The following is a 20,479-nucleotide window of genomic DNA, read 5'->3' on the forward strand; positions in this document are numbered from 1 at the left end:
TGATCAACTCTTCCATACCTGGGTCATGCATTTAACCCCTACATCACCACCATGCCCAACAAACTTGATCTTAATAAAGACAAGGCAGCCTATGGAAAAAATAGCATATGCAAATACTTAATACTTGATTACAACTATATTAAAGATGTAGCCTGAAGACGATCACTCTGCGGCATTTTTGAAATGTTAAAAAGGCAGTTAGGTTGCTTAATTATTGGACTTCAACTGATATGCATTGCTGGCTCTGGTGTATCATCTTTGCCATATATTGTTTAGGCCAGGCATTTGGTCAATGAAGCATACTGAATTCATAGTCAATAAAGCCGCTGCTGAATCATGTAGAAAAAGGAAATATGCGCCCACATAAAGGTTGTCAGCAAAGGGAAACATGAAGCTTAAAACTTTTCTGGTTGGTGTCTTGCCTGATCTATGCTTTAATAAATCACAATGGATCAATGCCTCAAATTGTCACTGCTGGTAGTTCCCACTGGTCTTCAAGCATACTGGATTCTATGCCTGAAAAAATTGCCCAGCATATTTTGATTATAATTTCTAATTAAAAATAAAATTAGATATATTTGAAAAAAGAGGACTTTGGAGCCTCGTGAATCTCCCTCAAACCGTTAAATAGGTTTTTCTGCACAATTCTCTTATTGTGGCAGTTCGCTTTTTTCACCTTAACATAACTGCCCATTACTTGAATTAATAGACAGCTCTTTAAACTTTCAGCATTATAGCAATAACGCTTCTTGATTTACACTTCCTTTGGAGGGTTTTAAGGACTGTTGTATGTGCAACACTTCTTGTTCTTGTTTTATAAGAACTTTCTCTATCAGTTTAGTTGTTGGAATTTTGTAAAGTTTTAAAATTTTGCGTAAAAATATTTTGGCCTTTGATTACCCATTAGTCATATTCATCACAATCAATGTGAGATAAATAGATGCAGTAAACCCCTCTTTATGTAATTATTCTTAAAAAAAATTCTAATTAATTCATTAAAATATATTAACTTTAAGTATGCTTGAAAACTGAAATTCTTAGTAAAAAGGAAGAGTATTAGTTAAATAAATAAAATCAACTCAGATTTCACTTTTCTTCCGTATCTGGTGTTTTTTTTGTTGGTTGGAGTTTAGAAACGACTCTGTGGGTTTAGAACAAGATTGTGTGCTTATGCACTTTGTAAATGTGAACCAAAAAGAATGGTCCAAGAGGAATCCTACCAGAATAATCAGCTCTATAATTAAGTGCTGAGACTACGTCAACTGCCTTCACACAGGCCCTCATCCCCGCCTCCCCCCTGCACCTCATTCTGTCTCTTTTCACTCTCACTGTCTGTCTGCCCAGGATTTGTCTGCTTCCTCCCAGCGCCTATACCGAATGCTCATGACATTTACTGTGAGACTAATGGCAGTGCTTCAGTTCTCCTAATTGTGAGCTTTAATTGCAATAATTATTTACAAGCCTAATTAAAGCCTAGAGAGTGTCAGGGAGAAACAGGAGTGCCAGTTGAAGGAACCACGACAGGGCTTGTCAGGAGCCAGGCAAAGAGTAAAGTAGCTCCAATGTTTGGTCGATAATTGGAGAGGTTGTGTCTGAAAGTCTCTCTTGCTCTCTCAATCCTGCTTCCATTGTCCCTCTTTGTGTATATTAATTACTTTCTCTCTAAGTGTTGACAGTGGAGTCCGGCGACTGTGTGAAATGTGGTATAGACCATTTTTTGGTTCAGTTGAAAAGTAGCTGTTGCTGTCACCAGCTCTGGACCAGGTGTTTAGTGAAAGGTCTTGAATAGTTTGGTGCTTACCTGTTGAAATGTACTGACAGCCTATTTTATGACACCACCAGCTGCCCCTGAATGGTTTAAAAGGTGTGTGCGTGTGTGATTTTAGAAGAATGAGTTTGTCCCTGGTTCTACTGAATGTTGCGGGGGACCTTTTAGCCAGACTTTGTCTGACTGTTTCTATCTGAAACTCAGGTGGCCTTTTGTGCCTGGCTGTGTGTATAAGTGTGTGTGTGTTTGTCTGTGTGTGTTTAAGTGTCTAATATGGTTATCCTGCCAGGGCTGCAATATGTTTTTCATCTGTCCTTCACAAGGCCAGGTTTACAGGACACAGTAGGAAGACTTCTGCTTTTGATGGGACACCTATGGTACCATAGCCCTTCCTTCCCTCCATTTGTTGGGGTTGTGCAGTGTTTACCTCGCCCCTCCCCATCCCTTTCTTCTGTCTTCTTTTCCTCTCTTCTCTGCTGTCAGAGCAGCGTCCAATGGGGGAACTCAATTCCACAATGCCGCTCCCCGATTCCCTGCGGCTCAATTTGACAAAACTGTCAGCCTCAGCCTTGGTGATGGATTATTGCATCGTCTAGTTTGTAAAAGTGTGGATTTGATAGTTGTGTGTGTGCTCTTTTTCTAAAGGTGTTTTTGACTTTAAATAGGGCCAGGTGTCCGTTTTTAAACTGTCGATGGCCAGAAAAAGAAAACACAGTATGCATAACAATCTGAAAATCCTATAGCAGTCTCTATTTAATAACATGTATGCCTTAGCTTGTTTTAAATTGCTGTAATTTGGTTTTCTTTTCTTGTCAGCTTGAACACAATGTGTATTTCTGTGTTTGGTCTGTCTTTTCGCCAGCATCCAAAAGAGTTTCCCAGGGCTTGATAATAGCACATCTGCTGTTTACACTTTATGCGCCTAATCTTTCTGCTAACTCATCTAATGCTGCAGTCCATGTTTCAGCAGATGGGAGATAATATATCAGTAATCTTCACCAGAAGTGGGAATCTTTCAATTCACTGTTTTTAATCAAATAAATAGATATTATCCTACAAACTTGTGATGATAAAAACTATTAAAAGCTAAAGCTTGAAGGTTTTATTCTGACACCGCATGATTTTTTTTTTTTTTTTAGAGCTACAAACAATCACTTCTTCAATGTAAAAATGCCCATGTAATCACTGGGTTTCTGAATGTCACATTTGGTACAATTGTTACCAGTCATAGTCATCATATAAGGTCTAATTTGGGTCTTTCAGTCTCAGGAATACCCCAGAATCCCATTATTATCTCATTGTCTACTTTCAGTATATGTTTGAAGGTTTTTCCAAATTATTTGGGGCTTTTATTTGTAACAAGCCTTAGTGTTGTTTAAACAGTTAGTCTATTCAACACTTTTTTCTCTTTTGGATCATAGAGATGTGCTTTACGATCACACCTGACTTGTAAATAAACAAGTTGGACACAGTTTACATCAGCATTTTAATTTTATAACAGATGTCAAATACCATGTAAAACTGATTTGCTTGGCTGTATTCGGTCAGTGTTTACTTATTTTGAGAATGTGTAGCATGGTAGCTCTGATCATGTGGTCTTGTGAAGTTAAATCAACAAAACGCTCAAGTTTTCAAACAGATAGACTAGATGCATAATGTAAAAGTATTAAACATAGATATGAAATATAATAAGCAAGCAGGGTAGCCATAATTCAATTGGAAAGCTTTTGTATGCCACCAGACTGAGCTACTGAAATTTGCAGTCATAATATCTGACAAGGCCCTTTTAAAGGGCGAGAACATGGTGAGTTTGAGGTCCAAAAACTGCAGTGGATCACTCGAGGCAATTAAACTTAAGTTCTGGAACTACAAGCACTGTGTACCTTGGAGGAAAAATGTTTATTAAATTCCCACTTTCCAAAAAGCAACTGGGGAGCAGTTAATTTGGCTGCACAGTGGCAGCTGTCTGAGAATTGTGCGATGAGAGAGAGAAAAAGACAGAGGGTGGAGAGAGAAGAAGAGAGTGAGACACAAAGGCAGTTTGGGCTCATTATGTTGATTTTTTTTTTCCTCTTCTGCCAAACAAAGACACCCAGGCACTTTCAGACACACCAACCAAGATCGTTCTCAGTTTGCTTTCTTCTTCTAACTCTCCAGAATTTCTTTAGAGCCAAATCTAATATTTCCTTCTTCCTTATAAAAGTTTTCCAGCAATTATTTTTTTTGCTTCTTATTTTCACAGAGGTTTAAACAGTAATCCGTCATAGGCGTTAATATAAGATCTGATGAGTGCTTTGAGTCCCAGCAATACCTCAAAATCCCATTAAAATCTCAGTGCCACAGCCCTGCTGAGCTTGAGTTTGCATATTACCCAAGCGGCTTTGCACAGAACACATAAATCATAAACAATCACGGACACACATGCACACACTTTGTTTTAGATTTGATGATGTGTTTCTCTCAACCTGAGCCTAGTTATCAATACCTCCTTCCCTATCTGTCTCTCCATCTTGCTCCTCACCGACTAATATTCATCACACAGACACACATGCGTACCCACAAGCAACAGCCCTGAGAGCAGCGGGGTGTATCCAAACCCTTCATTTGTATGTACATGGTGAATGCTGGGAGAGAGGCTGAAACAAAGAGAACAAACATACTCACTTGCACAAACACACATGCTGTTACACACTCCTGCACACATGCTTACAAAAAATAAAAAAAAACAGCTACCATAATCAGACATGCGCTTCAGAGTCCCTCTGTGGATCAGAATTCATCTCTGTCTGCTTTTTCACTGCAAATCAATACTCCTGTTGGTCGACAGGCAGCCGTTAAGTGTGCCAGGGAGGCTCCCTGGCCCCAACACTCTCTTCATACACACACATGACACACACACTCAATGCCTGTTGATGTGTGATGGCCTGTGCTGCTTCCTTATTAACTCCTCACATGCTGACTGAAGCATACACCTCATTACTGGCTGCATTGACAGTCTGGGATCCCACTGAGAGACACTCAGACAAGTCGGACAAAGACAAGAGCAGAGATGGATCGAAAAAGGTACAGTGAGGCGACAAGCATGAAGGTTGTCACACAGACAGGCTGCCCAGACAGGTGGGTAAAAATAGGTTAAGACAAGTGGATTGACTAACAAGGAACGACATTCAAAAAGCTGCCACTTAGTTCAGTCTGTAAACTAGAGTTATAAATAAAACTATAATGAGGAGGATTGTGGAAATCACACATCACTAAAATGAGGTGACCCTGAGTTCTACATAGAGATGCAACAGAAGTTAGATGTTAATTAACAGAAATGAGTTATCAGGCAATAAAAATGCATTTACATAATCATACTAGGGTAGTAGCAATATCAAAGATCTGAATCATTATGTTCAAAATGATTATTAGTATTATAGTGTTGTAAGAAAACATTAGTTTGCTAGAAACATTAGATACTGCAGGTAATTCAGAAAATGGTCAGTCTTTGATATTTTATTCTAGTATTACTGTTTTACCCCTACAATTTCCAAAAGCGCAATTTCTTAGAATGGTGGCATTAACTTTAGAGTGAAACAATATTATAAAACGCATTTGTTCCCTTTAGGTTTCATAGGTTTTCTCTCCTGAAAAATATATGTTTAATATAAGACTTACCTTTGTAAATAAAGGTTGCATAGAATACTAATAAAAAACAGCAACAAACCCAACCATTCTAATTCAAGGGTGTTCAAATAAACTAGAATAGCCAGATTCCTTTCTTCTGAATTTCAGTTGAAAATAAAAGAAATATCCCTAGTTGTTACTCAGAGGGGAGATTGAGTTGTACCAGCAGTATGGTAACAGGCAATTGGTAGTATAGAGGTTCACACAAAGGTCAATATATGGCAGACATTAAATAAGAGCAAGAGACTGTACAGTAAGGACAAATATAGAGCATTAGAAAATCTGCAGTTAAAAAAGAAAAAAGTAAAATAGAATACATACCTTCAAAGAAACTGGCAACCGAGTAGAATAATTGAAATGAATGTACAGCATGTGCCCATATGTTTGTTCAAAAGAACATATTGCGGTTGTTTAGGACTAGCAATGGTAACAAAGTGTAAAAGTTCCTGGAAGGTAGAAACTAAGAAAAACTGTTTATGTCCTTTTGGGATGCAACATTGCATCACTAATGGAGCTCTTCAGTTCTGCAACAGCTTCATGCAGTAGTGGGAGATAATAACAGAGAGTTATGTTATTTTTGCCAGGGTTTCTCTGTCTCCCAACATTTGCACTGGGTTGAGGCGGCATCCATAGACAGTGCTTGCCTCCCTAACAAGCTTATCTAACCACTTTCTTTCAACAGTAGATAGGCTGCTACTCCAACACATTATACTGTGAAAGATGTCAGATGCCACCAGTTTGTCCAAAAAGGGTCTTCAGTAGTGGTGGATTGCACTCCATTCTCGGCCCCTGTAGATGCAAGAAGATCATAAAGGCAAGGCAGTCATAGCAGCTCTATGTTCCTCTTACAATAGTTTTGGTTTGACTTCCAGATTGATTAGTGGCTTTTATTGTGCCATACCCACACACTTCAATTAGCACCTCTGGGCCTCTCAGTGGATCGGTTGAAAGTTCATGCAGTGTAAATAAGGACTGAAACCAATGGGGACAAAGCGCGGACCACAGCAGAACCACAGGCAGCCTAAAATGGGGGTCACAGTGCTTTCTGATTTCCTCAGGTGGGTCACCGCTTCAAACAGGAGATAAATAATAGCATGGTGACACACTGTGACATAAACTAGTACCACAGAATATGTTCCACACTTGTTTAAACAGCTTTGCACTCTCAATTAGAATTGGTATAAGTTTTTGCACAGCCGATGGCTAAAACTATTTGTTTTCAAATTATGTCTTATTAGGATAAAAATTAGCCTTTGTAAGGTTTGATGACTCAAATGAGGCTGTACCTAGTTAGTATGACAGATATCCATTAATTTGTGCCGGTCTCAGAAAACTCCTGCATGGACGGAACATTCAAACTCCACACAGTTAGTAGTCTGGCTGTGCCACCTTGTCAGAGACACAGACACGTGACTACAATCTTTAGGTGACCTTGAGGATTAAGCATTTTTCTTTAAACAATGCTCTCTACTATAGAATTCTAATGGCTTCCCTCAACAATAAAACTAGCAAACATGTAAATTTAATCGGATCAATTTTAGCAAATCATAAATTCTAATTCATGGAATGAATAAAAGGTTGTAGTTTTGTGTAAACCAAATGATTATAATGCAATATGTTTAAAAACATCACATTCTCAGAAACACACATGAGCTTTTAGCGGTTTAAGCAGTGTCATACTGGGATTTCAAAACCCACTGCTAATTTCACATCATATTAGCTGTGAAGTGTCTGTTTTAGCAGACCCCTGATGCCATTAGCTTTGGGACACAGTGTGTTCTGATGTCTGATGGGTGGCTAAGTGGAAGAATGCAGCCTTTTATGACATCAATATGGAAAAAAAATGTAGACTATTATAACACAACACTCTTAATTTAATGGCTCCGCTGCAAGTACATTGCAGAAATATGGCACTTAAGCCTACTTTAATTGACTTACACATGTTAAATACTAAGATGCGTGATAATGCATTGTTTTAACCTAGCCTAAAGCATAAAAAGGGGTACTATTATGTATCCCAGGCATGTTTTACTATATGTAGGAATCATCATAGTGCCTTTTAAGGTAAAAATAGATGTTAAGATGAAATGAAATAAAAGTGCTTTTAACATACCCTAAAGCATAAAAGGGGCTGCTAATGTTTCCAAATATGTTTTACTATAAATTAGAATTCCTATAGTGCCTTTTAAGGTTAAAATAAGGCAAAAAAATATGTCCAGATTAAATGAAATAAAAGTACTAAAAAGAGGAAAATGTTCATACAATAATTCAGTGATAATGAATGACTTACAATTAACAGGCTACTAAGATTGTGTAATTTTAAGATTTAACCTTAAGGTAACGATAAATAACTAGTCTTGATCCATTGTTATCTGGCTTCTGATGGTGGCATTAGCTTTGAAGATCAGGAATCTATGATGACAATGAATGTCCTTTAGAAAACAAGCCCGATTCATAAAATGAGATCTTTAAAGACTTAAACCTAGCCTTAGAGAACTTTAATTGTCATTTTGTATATACAGATTGTATACAAAATGACAATTAAAGAAACACAATGCTTAAATGTATTAATGTAAATGTATTAAATGTAGTCTAGATGACTGGAAGTTAAATTTTACAACTGGTGCTGATCATTGCATTTTTACCTTCCCTCTTTTAAAGACTTGCTGTTTTGTATGTGTCAAACATAACTTTTTAGGTGTCAAAATGGTGCCCTCTAAGTGAGTTGTTTGTTTCCCGTCTCTCAAATGTAAAAAAATATATATATTTTCCCTTCGCAATTTGCCCCAATTCACATGGAGCCTTTGACGACAGAAATGCTTTGTCACTTAGACTTTCTTTCCACTTTCTTTTGAGGACAATTAGAGCATTAATGCTCAAAGTCATGTTCAAACACAGTTAAAATTGCCTTTGCTTGCCCATCTTCTAATTTTCAGTTTGGCCACTTAATAAAGTTACTGGCATAAAGAGGTTATAGGCAGCTAGAACTTCGAAGTGGTCAGTCAGAATTTATATAATATCCTTTTTGGACGGTTTCTGACTCAATTACAATGGAAACAAGCCAACATGATGAGCAGACACAGAGAGGATCAAACATGAGAACATTGAAGAGAACGTCTAGGAAGAAAGAAGGATGGAGAAGGGAAAGAAACTGTAAACAGCCAGACGCTTTCACGTCTCATCATCAGTATCTATGTAAACCTCTTTACCTCAAATAAGAAAGGGAAACAGATTTTTGAACAGAATGAAGGCTGTGGAGTAACTTAAGCACTACATGACATTTTCTCTGTACTGTAAGTAACTAGGATAAATCCGACACAAATAATAACTGCCTGCTTTTTCTTTGTACGTCTTACAGTTTGGTTATGCAGACTGAGTAAATAAACATTCTTCTGAAAGACAAAGAAACGGCAAGGATTGACTAAAAACAAATATCTCCCCATGTGTTTGTTCTTTTGAAGCTCAATGTTGATAGAAGGCATTAAATAGTGTTATTGGTAATTTCAAGCAACACGGACTTCGGTTATGTATTTACAAAAACACAGCTGGATGCAAACTGAAAAGCGCACACAACCTTCACTTTTTTAAATACTGTATATGCCCCTCCTCTCCCTAAGAAACAAGACGATTGAAGACATACATAATTGATAAACTCCTAGCTGTATTGACTTCATCCTCCTTACTGGTCGATTCCCTCTTTCCAATACCTCTATACTCACATTCCCTATATATGTGTAATAATGACCGCCTGTTTGGGAGACTCCGACTGGTATGTTAATGTTTGTAGATCTCCTCGGCCTATTTGTTCAGTATGGTATGTCTTCACATCCATGTCTGTAAGAATTATACATATATTTTTTTTGGTCTGCAAGCTTTGCCAATCTATTCTTCTTTATTAAAAAAGAAAAGAAAAAGAAAATGGCTCAAGCAAAGTAATACTGGATGGTAAAGATCAGTTCCAAAGTTTATAAATTAGATTTTGGTCTAGTAGATTCCTTGCATAAATATTCTTCACTCTAAACTATTGTTGTTGTTGTTCTGTCAGTATGTTTAAGGTTCCTGCTGGGGTGAAAATGAAGCGATGCCCTGTTTCAGGTTTTTAGAGCCTCTAAAAGGTTTTTATCGTACAATCACTTCCTAACAACTCTGACCAGCTTCCATGTCTTCAAAGAGGAAATATATAGTTCCTCTACCATGGTTCACCAGAGTGATTTTGTGTTGGGGTGTGGATGCAGTAGCTGCCTTTTCCCAACATGTTACTTTTTTATGCAAGCCAAAAAGTTTTGGTCCGATCTGACCTGATCACCCTCCCAAAGCTTTCTTTATCCTCCGAATATGTCAAACTGTGATTTCTTTAGACTGTCTTTAAAAAAAACTGCTTTTTCCTTGCCAATATTCTATTTAGGTTGTCATTTTTTAATAGCACAACTTCTACTAATCAACCTGACACACCTTGGCTGTGAGTCCCAGCGCCTGCTCCAGAGTTGCAATGGCCTCTGCTGCTCCTCACTTGGAAGGAAGGAAGGAAGGAAGGACGGAAGGAAGGAAGGAAGGAAGGAAGGAAGGAAGGAAGGAAGGAAGGAAGGAAGGAAGGAAGGAAGGAAGGAAGGAAGGAAGGAAGGAAGGAAGGAAGGAAGGAAGGAAGGAAGGAAAGTTATGTTCTGTCTTAAAAAACAGTGAGAAACTTTTTGTTTTACAGAGAAAAGCAGTAACGTAACATGCAAAGAGTAATTTAAAAAGCCTGTTTTATACTCTTTCTTATTTAAATACAGAAAAGGGTCAATCAACAGCTGTTCCATTTAAAGCATTTCCTACCCCCCATGTCTTCTTCCACTGAAGTCAAAACACATTTCCAGAAGTTCTTGGTAGGAAAAACTTGGCTGTGTCTGAAGTGCCTTGAATAAATATATACGGTTTCACATTCAGCTTTGTTTTTTAATGGCCGCTGTGTCGTAGGAGTTCAAACCTCGGTCATAAGGCATACGCTTGACCTGCTCCTCCCCTTTCTTACTCCCTGGCAGTTTTGTCTCTCACCAGTCTGTCGTTTTTGATGCGCTGCCAGGGATCGGGTCTGGCAGAGACCAATGGCTCTCATGGGGTGTAAAGCCCTAAACTGTGGCTGGAAGAGTATCAAAGTCATTGGTTTTAGCTCAATAAGCACCTAAGCCTGGTATCACTTCTAAATCAGTCAGCTTGACTCTATTATGTGGTTCCTTCTTACCGAACAGATGTTATTTTCTGTCTATCTTGATATTTTTCAGTTGATCTTAGAGCTAAATCTCAGTCCAGTATTAAAAAGAATGTGTCTAACTGTGTGTGTGTCAGTAAAATAATAACAAAAAATGAAACCACTGGTTGTCCTTGACGATATTGGTTAAAAGCTTCCATCTTCACACATAGTTATTTGTGGAGTATGTGAAGCTGTTTACTGTGAGCAGAATTGTTTTTTTCTCTTTTTTTTCTCACTGCCCCAATATTGGCCTGTTGAAATCAGTGAGTAATACTTTCTGATTAGATCCCGTCTAATACTCTGAAACACACATTGCATGCCTCCGAGTTCTACTTTGTATATATCCTACTTAGTAAGAAATCAAATGCTACTGCAGAAAATTCTGCATAAAAAACATAAGACCTGTTTCCCTCAAATAGTTTTTCATAGTGCTTTGGCTGTTATAACAAGTGACAAAAGCAGCATCAAAGGGGGGTGGGGTGGTATTTTAAAAAATCAGTTTCTACACACAGATCCCATTAGAGATACAGAAAAGAATCTGCAGGTTTCAATGTTTGAAAAACACTTTATGAGATTGACTGTTTGCTGCACATCTAATTGCTATAAGACTTTTACTCCTGGAATGTCTTTTAAACAAGCAGATCTCCCAGCTGGGGTGGTATCTTAGCACATTCAGCTCAGGGCCTTCACATGAACAGCAACCCACACAGCCAGGCAATCACAACCATGTCCCCATTCTGTCCTTAATCAGGCTCGGAGTAATTGGTGTGAGTCTTGAGGCATGATTATCCTTGGACCAGCCACAACACTTCAACAAAGACTCTCACCTCACTTTTCACTCCTAGCCAGAATTATAATGAATATTAATGGCAAGTTGAGTGACTGACTGAACCCTCAGGTTGCATGAAACTAGTAATTTATCCCACTTTTATTTCTGAAGAACGCAGTGCTCATTCAAAGTCTGAAAAAGTTTGAAATCAAATTCATGTATTTTCAAAGTCTAGATGATGTGGAAAAAATGGGCTTGACAAAATCTTTTAAAAAATATGCCCCATCCGTCCGTCCGTCCATCCATCCATCCATCCATCCATCCATATTTTGCACTGATGGGGAAAGTTCCTAGCCTGGGTGCCATTCCAAACTTAGTCCCATTGCTCAATAGTGGCGCAAGTATGCTCGCACAATATCTGGCGGGGCAATCAAATTGTCAGGGCGGGCTTTATACGATGATGGACAGATGATCAACAGTAACGTAATCAACCACGTTACCAAAGCGCGCATGGGTGACAACAACAATGGCTGCCGCTGGAGAGTTGAGGTGTGTAGATTCTGCTATTAGGTCTGTTCTAGAAGATATCAACAGCAAATTAATTTTAAAAGAGGAACAGAGAAACGCGATCAAGGCTCATCTTCTTATTCTAGGCGTGCAACTGCACGCTTTGATTTTTGTTGACAACAACTATGCGTCGCTTAACATACGTCACGCACTCCGTTGCTCTTATTGGTTGTAGGTCTATCCGATTGAGTGCAGAGGCATTTTTTTTCCTGGTTCGTTCGAAACACACCCATAATCACAGCTCTATGGAGCAGTATCAGACTCATATACTGACTAGAATTGAGTAGGACTACGTCAGGCTAGAAAGTTCCCCATTTCGATAGAAAAATATGGAAGAGCTTTGAGGCAACAGTGCAGATGTATTTAAGCTCCTTTGTAGTGAAGTGGGTTGATTTAAAATACAGGAAGGAGAACCAGAATGAGAAGAGAGTGAGGCAGGAGATATGTGACTGATATCCCGAGGAGAAGCCTCAGCTGGATTACTAGAGCAGATTAAAAGTTCAGTCGTCCTTGTGTTGGTCCCCTTAATGCAGGAAAGAGCGGCTTCAGGGTCACTGTGGGAGTAAGAGACTGAACATTTCATCGCTTTTCATTCGTTCAGCAGCAAGTATTTGCTCTGCTTTTGTGCTTTTGTCATTAGTCCCGCTCAAACTCACACACATAAACTCACCCAAACACACACACTCTCTCTGTCACCGTGGCCCCTCCCATGCCTTTCTCTCTTCCTGTCTGCTGGAATGGGTATTGTGTTCATGATGGATGTGTCTCATTCCAGTGACGTGGTATCCTGGCTTACTCTCATTAAAAATGGATAGGTGTAGAAGGAGGGGTCACCAGTGTGTGTGGGTGTGTGCATGCGTGTGTTTGTACATGTTTAAAAGGAGGTGTAGATGGCAGGAAGTCCCAGAGGTGTTAGCTGTTTGCCATGCAGAGCTCAAGGCTTTGAAGGTTAGAGGGATTGGTGTTGGTGCAGCTAGATGTGGAGGTGTTCCTGAGGTCAGAGCCTTGGCTGTTGCCTTGACGACAGCGTGCAAAGTAGCTCCTCTCCTTCTCTGGTGACGAGGAAATTTTTTCTCTTCCTATTGCTTTCTCTTTCACTTACTCTGCTATTGCACATCTGGCTGTAGTTCGTGCAGCATCCTGTCAGAACCAGGCATGATGGCCCGTCTCAGCTCTGCGACGTCCTTCTTTATAGCTTTTTTCCTTCTTCTCCTCCTGCTTACCTCCCGAGACTCCATCAATCATAGAGTTACGGTGAGCACGGGCTGGTCTCAGGGCAACAGGGCTGAAATGGAGCCACCATTCACTCAGGCTCACAGACATGGGAACAGATAAAAGTCTCCCATACTTCTCTGTAGTGCGCATATATTGACTCCGTTTGTTTCCAGCGCATAAACCTTGACCCTTTGTGCAGCTTTTTTCTCAAAAATCATTTTTGAAATAAGGGGTGCAGACTTTTTTCCTTACCATTAGCATATATTCCCAGGGATTTTACCTTTTTACATTTTCTAAGAGAAAAAAAACACAAAAAACTAATCATTGTTGAATTGCTTTCGTTTTTTAAGGAGCAGCAAATCATTCCTATGATACATCAAGATCATTTCGGTTTTGGCTCAGTATTCATTATAGTGTAAAAAGACAGCTTTTATATCGAGCTTTCTGAATCCGTTTTCCTTAAAATGTGAGCCTTGCGCATCAAATATACATCTCGGATAATAAGATCCTGCCTTGGGGTATTGGAATGTATTGTACCTTTAAAAAAAAATTATAATAAAAGAGGAATTCCTGTCCCGGACTCAAAATCAAAGACAGGAAAACATCTACCTGCCAAGAAAAGTGGGTAATTTACTCACACTAAGTGAAAGTGCTGGCATAAACGCTAAAAGGAAGCTCAGTGTGAACCAAGACAAAAGCAACAAACAAAAACTGATATCTTTTCACACAAAGGTGGCACATAAACCTAAGACGAGACTGATTAAGAAAAAGACAAATTAGGTTAATAATTTTAAATCCTTTAGCATTTTGTATCAGCGATTAGTCCTCCCACTTTAATACAGTCTCTGTGTCTATTCCTTGGAGAATGTAGCCTACATCTTCCTTTAACTCTGAAAATTCAAATAGGTTGTAAATATGTCAAAGTCGTACATATTCTATAACAGACAGGTTAAAGAAAAATAAAAAATGTTTAACACATAGCGCCTCTGCCTTACGTAGTTCAATGTGGACATAATCCATTGATATATCTGAAGATATATTTATAACAGTTTCTGGCACATAAGAGCTACCTAATGAAAATAAGTGGAACATTAGGTTTAAGTAGGTACACATTAGATGATGGTTCCTTAAAACTGTGTGTAGTAAATATATACATAGAGATGGACAATTGCGTAATGCAGGGTAAATAAACTTTTTTTTCCAATGAAAATAACTGATACTTGCTTATATCAGCCTCATTATCTTATAAGATCCTTTTTTTAAAGTCATAAAATTGGACTGAGTGTAAATGTAAAATGTTTTTATGAAAAATGTAACAGAAATGTTTGATTTTAGATGCAATAACTTGGCATTTCTGTTCAACTCTCCATCATTTACATAAATATTTGCATTTTATTTAATCTCTTAAAAAGAACTTTAGACCGTATTTGCATGAAGAACCGTATTCAAATCTAGAGCGTAATACGGCTCTCCGTATCCTTGCTATAAAGTTTAACTGAAAAATTTCTCTTCCTTGGCTAACTCTCAGTTAAAATAAGATCTGAAGCTCATTTGAATGAAGGCTGAAAGAGAGTGAGTTATTTTAACCCTCTGCTGTCACTCCGTCACCCTGATTGTTCATGTATGCATCTCCACTGTAGCCTCTGTGGTTGAATAGCCCCCTGCTAAGGTCAACTCAAGCTGGAGTTCATTAGCATTCATTTACAAGTAGTGCAAAGGGCCCCACCATGGCAGTGCCTAAGTAACCCATCTTCAAAAAAGTACTTGTACATTTGAAACCTTTTAAGCATTTGTTTTACAGTAACACACCTCAGAGTGTTTTATTGGGTTTTACATGACAAAAAAACACAAAATAGCAAAAAAAATTATAAATAGATAAAAAACTTGGATAATTTTTTTAAAGTGTATTTTCCAATTAAAAATCATAAAGGTGTGATATGCATTTCTAAAAAGCCGAGATGCCCATGTTAACTTTCTAGGCTAACTGCTCTCAGTTTTTTTTTAAAGAAAGCACAAACAATCGAGAGCACAAAAAACAGCTGATTACTAAGACTATAACTTATACCTAATTTCCATGATACTTAAGGTACTTCTATATTTTATTAAGTTCTGACAAGATGTGGATATGTTTAGGGGGTTAGAATAATTGTCCAATCCTCTCTAAGTGGGAATGTGTTCTTGGGAGAAAGTTACAGTTGCTATCAGATCACATGGAATGCTTTGTTTTCTTCCTTGAAAACCTTGGAGCGACAGTCTGCACATCCGTTACGGCGCTGTGCGTTTGTGCATTCAAACACATGCACACGCAGTGGGAGAAGGGCCTTTATTGTGCAGGCCTGCTGTGATGAGTGACTGTAGCGTGTGCTGGGCAACAGCTGCTGCGATCCCCTTCCTCAAACCGTGCCCCTCATCTCCACCTCTGACCCAGGCTAAATCTAAACATCAAAAAAGTTAAGGAAACACAAACACAATACATTTATCGCACCTTTTTTTTTTTCTTTTCCATATGCTTTGCCTATTTCAGGATTCACCTCTTTACTGCATTTTTCTTCCTCCATGTGGTTCCCTTTTCCTTTTTGTCTGCCCTGTACCAGCTTAGATTACTCTGTCTGTGTTTACATACAGCTCCATAAGGGCCATGAAGACTCCCACCCCACTCCCTGACAGCTGTCTTCCCACTGTAACCCTTTCCTCCGACTTGGGTCTCTGTGAAAGTTCTACCGTAAAGTTTCAGGGATCTTACTCATGCTTTCGGAACAGATCTGATGACTGTCTGATGACTTTCCTCACGGTGTTGGTAATGAAACTCCACAGATGCTGTTTTTAAAGCTGAAACAAGACTGAGCTCTCTCTCTTTGGGTTAAGAACAGAGACTTTGAGCTGTGCACGCCCACGCATGCAGAGCTGCAGTTTCCCTCACTCACTCGAGTCTCGCTCTTGGTGGGCTTGTTTGTCATCAGTTGCGGCTTCTGCTGCTGATGTGACCCCCGTCTGCAGCTCATTACAGCGTGCCACCTGTTTGTCCCGAAGCAAGGGAAGACACGCACACAAATGGAGTTTGTTGAAATGACAGGGGGTTAATATAACAGGAGTCTGTGCACATGGACTGCTGAATCCCCATGGTGTCAATGGTTATTTTGTCCCCTGGGACTGCATCTCTGTTGCTTCAAGGGTTTGGAAGCAGGCGGACAGGTGGATGGCTGATGTCGAAGTTTTTGGATGATTCCAGATGCCATATTTACTGGGTCTCTTATAGTTCCTGGGGTTTTTGTTTCAGCTGACAGGTCTAACAGTCATCAAATTCTTTTAGAGACTTTTTAACAGGTTGTGTGTAAAAAAAAAAAATTATTCTCTGCTGTTTTTGCATTACATACAATACCTGGTAGAAGTATTCACACCTCTGGGAATGTTTCTTCTTTTGTCAATTTAGAATGACTTAATACAATAATACAAATATATAATACTAATAACAATATATAACACTAAATAATTCTAATCTAATAGTCTAATCATTATCATGATCCAGAAAATACTCTAAAAGTTAATAAATAGGAATAACTTTCTCACAGTGTTGGTCTTTGACACTTAATATTAGACAACTCACTGTTATTTATTGCTTGGTATGTTAAAGACCATGCAAAGGAAATTAATCTGTCTTCTTTTAAAGACATAATAAATGTCATAATTTGAATTCTTCTAAATGTGTAAAAAGGATCACAGCTATTGAAAAGTTCAGTATCTCATTACTTTTCAGACCTAATTTTTACACTTTTATCAGTGTTTTTGATCATTCAAACCTGGCGGGGTGATTGATAACAAACATCTCTGTGGTTTGACAATCTCAGAATAGATGTTTGTCGGACTTGAAGTCAGGCTTTTGCCACGGTAATTGATATCACCCAGTATGCACAGCATACAGCCTTGAAGAACTCCTAAAGGGTGTTATTTGCACCCTTCATTCTTATTCCCACATTGTATAGAAGAGCTTCCTAATAGGTGTTGATCTGAGGACTGGAGCTACACAACGCACATGCTGTCAACATCTGTTATTATTTATATCATTATACTCAGGTTCCCTTCATCTGTTAATCTACTGTGCATTTATTGGGAATGATATATATATATATATATATATATATATATATATATATATATATATATATATATATATATATATATATATATATATATATGGGTACTGCCTCCAGTGGTGACATGGGGAGGTACAATAGTAAGTACAGTTAAAGGACTTGCATGCACGCAACGCATGCTCAAGCATCTTAAGACCTTTGCTGTTGAACCAGACTGACACTTGCAGTGAAAAGAAATCTTTTTTTTTAATTATTCTAAAAGCAAACTTCCTTCTTGCATGATCTATAAATGTAGTCAACATAGAACAATGTTTGATTCATAGCGTTCTACAGTTAATAGTCAGGATAAGGAGGATTAAATACAAACACCTCTCTCAGTATATGTTATCCCAGTTCAGCTCAGAGGTTTTGGGGATTTTTGTGGTTAATAAGGTAATTGTCAGGTTGCCCAGTTTAAAATAAAAAAAGCCTGCCCCATCTAAATAATTAAGGCTTAAAATCAGCTAGTATTTACCAAAGTGCCAGCTTGAAACTTGACTCTTATATAAAAGATTCCTTGAAAGTGTGTGAATTTAAAAAAAATACATTAAAGGTCCTGGAAATTTTCTGAAACCAGCATTTAAACACACAGAAAAAAAAATGCAGCAGCTGTTGCACTTAATCATATTTAGTTACTTTAACACAATAGTTGTATGTCCTACCCTGCTAACATGAAACAATTGGGATAAAGTAACAAAATATGATTAAGTAAATGCCACAAATGGTTGCATTATAATTTCAGTGCAATGTCCATTTTTGAAAGCTCTTTTTTGAAAGCTCTGTTTTTTAGGGTATTTGAAATTTCACATGGATGACGGCCACAGTTAATGTGTTATTATTTTTGGTTGCTCAGCTCTGCAGCGCTTTGTTTCTTGTATGTACGTACTCAGTCTAACTAACAGTTGTGTAACAGCACATGCATCGGTGCTGCCTCTCTACTTGTTTGCGAACTGGTGAATTGCCTGTCACATTAAGTCAGGGTCATAGAGGCAGTGCTTAATGCCATGCATGTAACATAAACATTTAAGGATGCACGGCTCTCCGAAGAAAGCCATGTTGACTGCCAAAGGAACCAAAAAAAAAAAATGTTTTAGCTTTTGATATAGGCTGGAGAATATTAGGGTTTTCCGAATAGTTTTGTTGTTGTTGTTTTTGCTGTTGGCTGCAACTTTTGCATTGTTCCAACAACACAGGTGTGAAGAAGAGGATGTTTTGAGCTGTTAGGGTACACTTTGGTCTGATTTCTCTAAAAACTCATGGTGAAGCTGACCCTCTAGTCATCAGATAGCTTCTTGGTACATCATTTGTGGTATCATCTTCAATGTCATCCTCATGTGTCTCTGCTTCCACACACTGGAATCATATGGTTGAATGATCTCCTCAGTAGGCAGTCAAGTCCTATAGACTCCTGCTGATGACCAGCTTATTTGTAGAAGCGAAGATGCATCTAAATCTTACAGGACACCGGACCTTGAGAGGCTGAATTGAGGAACCCTGCTCAGTGGAGTAGTTTGTTGGGGCAGCAGCTTATTTATAACTGAGAAGAAGTGGTTCAATAAGCTCATCTGGAGGAACAGCTCTGTCCTGGATGCTCCCTCCTCCTTGTTCAGGTGGTGGTGGATAGAAGGACTCTTACGAGAATAACATTTCTGTTGCACAATCTCTCCCACTCCTCACATTAATCAGTTTCAGAGCATTGATGAACCACTGCACCTTAGGTGTACAAAGGATTGTAATCACAGATCTTTCCTTCCAGACACAATAGCTGTTTATTTTTTTTCTTTTACATTGTATTTTTTGTTTTTGCTATGTACAATTGTAACAATTAGAGTTTTTACATTTCAATTTAGCATATAATCAGATGAACAATCGATTTTTATCTGAGTAGGATGTTTTTATTCCACTGTTCAAAACTTTGAACATGCCTGAATTTCCCCATTTTATAACAATATATTGTTACTCTACTTCAAATGTATTATTTTAAACAGGATAAACGTAATTTAATGATATCTTTCTTTTTCTAAGAAACAGCTGCAAATTTCAATGAAAGTAGTTTATATATCCACTAGTTTCGCTGTATACTGTATGTTTCTAAGGACTCACTGGGAGATGAGAGCTCAGTGTGTTGCCACTGAAAATAGGCTGTGGATCACACAGCTGACTCACACTGTTTTTCTACCTGAGGTTGTGAGTGCTTGATGTTTTTTTTTTTTTCCTGTTGTTTCACATACTGTGCTGAAACTCACAACTTTATTTTTGTGCACAGTAATAGGGCAAGCACAGAGGTTATTGCTCTTTAACTGCAGACTGATAGTTCTGTTTGTATTAGATTGGCAGTTTATGGTTGAACACGGAGTATATTTCCTTCCTCTGACCCTCCTCAAATTTGTTACTGTTGACAGTTTGTCTTCTATGTAGCCAAGTTACACTTTTTGAGATAAAAAAAAAAGAAAGAAGGAGCTTTAGCTCCTTTCTTCTAATCAAGTGTCTGCATCTGTCATCGTCCGTCCATGCGTGGGCGTATATCTACAGACTCTGTCAAGGTGGACAGTTGCCCCTGGGGCAGACAGACGCCCATTGATGGCAGAGAAACTGTCTTCTCCAGCCAAATGATCCCAGCTGCTTACAGCTGTTTCCATGTTTTGAAGTTATGTACAACAGTTGACATCTCATTCATCCAAGAAAGTATATCATTTCACACTGCATAACATTTTTATGTGCCAGAATATTGATAACCATTAATTACATTTTTTTTTTTTTTTTGCTTTTGTGTATGGCTAAAATAATTGGACTGCATCAGAACTGTACCACAAAAAACAAACTGAAACCCATGGGTTATTAGTTTAATCTGTCTTTGCATTTTTATTTCCCGATATAGGTGCTTAAATTCCAAATATTTTCAGAAATTGCTTGGGTTGTCAGTCATTATATCATTGGGGATTTGTTGAAAACACAACAAGAACTGTTTCCCACTCTTATTACATGTATTCTTTTTAAAATATTGAAAAATATGTATCATTTGTAGACTTTTTCTACACTTTTATCAAGCCTGGCAGTATTTTATTCCACACAATAATGATTAAAGATGAATACATCTTTTTTGTACATTACACTGAAAAGCAAAAACTCCCATT

General features: G+C 38.2%; 1 protein-coding gene across 2 annotated transcripts in view; it reads left to right on the forward strand.

The window, feature by feature from the left end:
• Positions 1 to 20,479, forward strand: part of LOC119784976 (plexin-A2-like) — a 261,005-nt gene that overhangs the window by 124,804 nt on the left and 115,722 nt on the right. The gene's annotated exons all lie outside the window — the stretch shown is intronic.

This window comes from Cyprinodon tularosa, unplaced genomic scaffold, assembly GCF_016077235.1.
Source record: "Cyprinodon tularosa strain WSP-4 unplaced genomic scaffold, ASM1607723v1 ctg239, whole genome shotgun sequence".
Lineage (NCBI taxonomy): Eukaryota > Metazoa > Chordata > Actinopteri > Cyprinodontiformes > Cyprinodontidae > Cyprinodon > Cyprinodon tularosa.